General features: G+C 51.7%; 1 long non-coding RNA gene across 4 annotated transcripts in view; it reads left to right on the forward strand.

Moving 5' to 3' along the window:
* LOC135404764 (uncharacterized) overlaps window positions 1-3,494 on the forward strand; it is a 204,261-nt gene extending 200,767 nt beyond the window's left edge. For 2 of the 4 annotated variants that reach the window (XR_010425722.1, XR_010425720.1), the window contains exons 2-3: window positions 1,913-2,035; window positions 3,234-3,494. This is a non-coding gene — a long non-coding RNA (uncharacterized LOC135404764). The other 2 variants (XR_010425721.1, XR_010425719.1) reach the window with 2 other exon arrangements.
* Window positions 3,495-4,836: the final 1,342 nt, after the last annotated feature.

Here is a 4,836-nt window from a genome sequence, read left to right on the forward strand (position 1 = left end):
GGGACGGCGGGAGGGACCGGCGGGACGGGGCGGGAGGGGTGGGATAGGGTGGGATAGGGGGGTGGGATGGGGTGTGGGGATGGGATGGGATGAGATGGGATGGGATGGGGTGCGGGGATGGGATGGGATGGATGGGGTGTGGGGATGGGATGGGATGGGGTGTGGGGATGGGATGGGATGAGATGGGATGGGATGGGGTGCGGGGATTGGATGGGATGGGGTGCGGGGATGGGATGGGATGAGATGGGATGGGATGGGGTGCGGGGATGGGATGGGGTGCGGGGATGGGATGGGGTGGGATGGGGTGTGGGGATGGGGTGGGATGGGATGGGGTGTGGGGATGGGATGGGATGGGATGGGATGGGGTGTGGGGATGGGATGGGATGGGGTGTGGGGATGGGATGGGATGGATGGAGTGTGGGGATGGGATGGGGTGTGGGGATGGGATGGGGTGTGGGGATGGGATGGATGGGGTGCGGGGATGGGGTGTGGGGATGGGATGGGATGGGGTGTGGGGATGGGATGGGATGGGGTGTGGGGATGGGATGGGGTGTGGGGATGGGATGGATGGGGTGCGGGGATGGGGTGTGGGGATGGGATGGGATGGGGTGTGGGGATGGGATGGGATGGGGTGTGGGGATGGGATGGGGTGCGGGGATGCGGTGTGGGGATGGAGATAGGGGCCGGGATGGAGGTGGGGGTCGGTATGGGGTGTGAGGACGGGATGGGGTGTGGGGATGCGGTGTGGGGATGAGGATGGGAATAGGAATGGGGTGCTGGGATGGGGATGGGAATGAAGTGTGGAGTGGGGATGGAGTGTGGGGATGGGGATGGAGATGCAGATGGGGATGGGATTGGGGTGTAGGGATGAGGCTGGGGATAGAGATGGGGTCTGGGAATGGGACTGGGGGCGGGAATGAGGATGAGAATGGTGTGTGGGTGTGGGGATGGGGATTGGGATGCAGATGGGGATGGGACTGCGGTGTAGGGATGCATATGGGAATGGGATTGGGGTGTAGGGATGGAGATGGGATGTGGGAATGAGGCTGGGGACAGGGTGGGGGAATGGGACTGGGGGTGGGGATGAGGATGGGTATGGGGCTGCAGCTGGGGATGGGGTGTGGGGGTGGAAATGGGAATTGGGATGCAGATGGGGATGGAGATAAAGTGTAGGGATGAGGATGGGGCTGCAGCTGGGAATGGAGCTGGGACTGGGGTGCAGGAATGGGGATGGGGTGTGGGAATGGGGATGAGGATGGGGATGGGGGTGGCGGTGGGGATGGGGTATGAGGATGTGAATGGGGATTGGGATGCACATAGGGATGGGAATGAGGTGTAGGGATGAGGCTGGGGATAGGGATAGGGATGGGGTGTGGGAATGGGACTACGGATGGGAATGAGAATGGGAATGGGGATGGGGGTTGGAATGGGGATGAGGCTGCAGCTGGGGATGGGAGTGGGGCTGAGAATGAGGATTGGGATGCAGATGGGATTGGGAATGGGGTGTGGAGATGAGCATAGGGTGTGGCGATGGGACTGAGGATGAGGATGGGTCTGGGGATGGGCATGAGGGTAGAGTGTGAGGATGGGCTGTAGGTATGTGGATGAGGCTGGGGCTGGGGTGTGGAGACAGGGAGGGGGATGGGGTGCAGGGCCTGAAGATGGGAGTACTCATCCAGCTGAGCAGTGGGAGCCGTGCTGGAGCACCAGCAGCAGCCAAGGAAGGGGGGGAAACGGTGAGATTTTCCCAGTGATACATTCACAGAGCTGGGACACTGCAGCCAGATCACCTGGCCCTTCTGGGAGCTCTTGGGTGAAACAAAACCAAGCTCTGTAGCTCAGCTCTTGTGCTGGTGCTTCAGGATGGACTCTCTACATCCCAAATGACAGATGGATTTTTGTTTTTAATTAGGAGCTGCTGCACAAGATGAGCTGGGATGCAAAGCAGATTTGCCATCTTCCTTCCTCCTGGGGGTGCCAGGCATAGAGACAAGTCAGGAGGCTCCACATCTGGCATCGACCCCTGATCCTTGAGGTTGTTCATGGTCGTGGGGTTGTTCAGCCTGGAGAAGAGGTGGCTCAAGGGAGACCTCATGGCAGCCTTTCAGTGCTTACAAGGGGTTATAAAAAAGTGGCAGAGCAGCTTTTTACATGGTCAGATAGAGATAGGACAAGGGGGAATGGTTTGAAATTAAAAGAGCAGAGATTTAGATTAGATATTGGGAAGGAATTCTTCCCTGTGAGGGTGGTGGGGCCCTGGCACAGGTTGCCCAGAGAAGCTGTGGCTGCCCCATCCCTGGAAGTGTCCAAGGCCAGGTTGGATGGGCTTGGAGCAACCTGGAATAGTGGAAGGTGTCCCTGCCCATGGCAGGGGGTAGAACTGGATGAGCTTTAATGATCTTCCAACCCAAACCTCTCTCTGATACAATTCTGTGATTCTCATTGTGAGTGTTGGGACAATAACACATCACAAACTCTCTTCTCCCAGGACATTCATCTGAAAAAACAGCGGAGTAAAAATAGCAAACAATAAATCACTTGAACATGGGAGCTCTGAATTCCAAAAATCTTGACATAGAGACAATATCTGCTGTTCTAACAGCTTCCACTTCTCAGGAAAACACCACACTGCTGCAAGTCTGTATTTTTTCACGATTCCATCCCTGCTGAGGGTTTCCTTGGATTCTTCCTGTTGGTCATGTATGGGAAAAGGATGTTTTTGGGATGCTGGGGAACAGCAATAGATGAGCTTAATTCCAAAGACTTCTTGCAGCCACGCAGGATGTGCTTTGGTGTATTTTGATCTCGTTCACTCTGCCTTTGAAGGGAACAGCTCCCTCTTTGCTGTCACCACTTAAAGTGGCTTGGTAGGTTTTTTCCTCCAGTTTTTAGACCTTTCTTAGAAGTTGGTGACCAAGCAAGTTCACAACACAGTGGGTACACTGACTGCTGAGCAGTTGCTGCATCTGTACTCCCATTTGTGTTATAGAATCCCAGAATGGGTTGGGTTGGAAGGGACATTAAAGCTCATCCAGTTCCAACCCCTGCCCTGGGCAGGGACACCTTCCACCAAACCAGGTTGCTCCAAGCCCTGTCCAGCCTGGCCTTGGACACTTCCAGGTTGAAGGCTCAATCCAAACAATTATAAGGAACAAATGTTTCCATCTACATCAGCAGTGATCTGCCCAGTGGTGCAGAAGAGACACAGTAAGGTGATTTTTCTCTTGCCACAGCTCCACCTGTGAGAAATGTGAACAATGAAGCACAGAGCAACACTGAACTTCCAAGGAAAACAAGGTTATGTGCAGACAGGCTTGAGCCAGATAAGCTGAGATGATCTGTATCCCATATGAGAAGCTTTGCCAGGGAATTTGAAGCCAGTCTTTGCTTCCATTTTGAAGCAGAAAATCCTTATGTCAAAGTGAAAACTGTAGAGTAAAGCATGGACTGAGTATCTGGGGCAAAGAAAATAAACATAATCATGCACCACTGAATACTGGAGTGTTGGGAGAATCTTGCATTAATCAATACAAACAAACAAACAAAAAAAAACCCAAAGCAAGCAAACCCAGGGCACAGCCTGAAATTGCAGCAGCTCCCAGTTTGCCATGTAGCCAGGCCACTTTCCTGATCCTGAATGCCAAGTGATGGAAAGGATGCCAAGTCACGTGGATAAGAGGTGGCAAAGCAGATAAATTTAATATATTTTAAGGTTTGAAAATATTTTAAGGTTTCCTTCCTCAAGGTTCTCTACAGTGGGTCAGTTCAGGGTCAGGCAGCCCAGCCAAGGGGATTGTACAAGCTTCTGCAGTAGTCCCTAAATCCCTGGGAAGCTGTGGAAGTGCCAGCCAGCAGTGCCTTGCTGTGAAAATAAGTCACTGAATGAGTTTTTACACTTTCATCTCTTGTATTAAATGCAAATTCACTTCTTATGGCCGTGGCATGGGGGTAAGAAAGAGGCGGGGTGCTCACCCACTCAGGAAAACATGATTTTTTGCCTGACCTTCTGTTTGAATTATCATGCCAACCACAAAACAAAGGACTGCTTTATTAGGTTGCTTGCCATCAGGATTTCCTTAGGATTTAATGATCCCAGCCATGAGTAGGAAAGAACAGAGCATGGCAAATACTGAGACTTGCCCTAAGAGGTTTAAATTAAACTAGAAGAAAACACACTGACATGCAAAACCCTTGGCAGCTTTCTGGGTGAATACAAGTTGGCATTTGATGATTGTGTCAAAATAGACATAATGGCTTGTTGGAGCTCAAATGTCTTCCCCAACACTTCCTGAGTGAGCAGGAGGGCTGGGCACAAACACTGGGCTTAAAAGGCCACGGTGCTGGTTCCAAGGTAAACAATTGTGAATTATCCAGCTGACAGCACACAGCTCTGCTTAAAAGGAAAGGTACACCCAAGTCTGAAAAAGGAGGCTCTGGCAGTCTTTATGCATTTCACAAACTCTTATTTATGGTATGTGGATGCACCTTGTGTGTGTCTCAATAGTGGAGTTAAACCACTGCTGTGTGTCTGGGGGCAGGGAGAGAGTAGAGATTAGGAAGAAATTCTTCCCTACAACTTCTTACCTACAGCTCTTGTAACTGTGGTAAGAACTGCTTCGACTCCTTGAGCTATCTCTGCTGTACCACCCTCTGCTTCTGCTGCTGGCATAGCTTCTTGACATACACTGAACAGACAGGACACAACAGAACTGAAGAGGAAGCAGAAAAAAGTTTTAAATCTTTATCTTTTAAGATAAATATTTATTCCACGCTTGCCATTAAGTTGATCACAGGGCTGGAGCACCTCTGAGAACTGGGGGTGTTCATCCAGGAGAA

The sequence above is a fragment of the Pseudopipra pipra genome, chromosome 1 (assembly GCF_036250125.1).
Source record: "Pseudopipra pipra isolate bDixPip1 chromosome 1, bDixPip1.hap1, whole genome shotgun sequence".
Classification (NCBI taxonomy): Eukaryota; Metazoa; Chordata; class Aves; order Passeriformes; family Pipridae; genus Pseudopipra; species Pseudopipra pipra.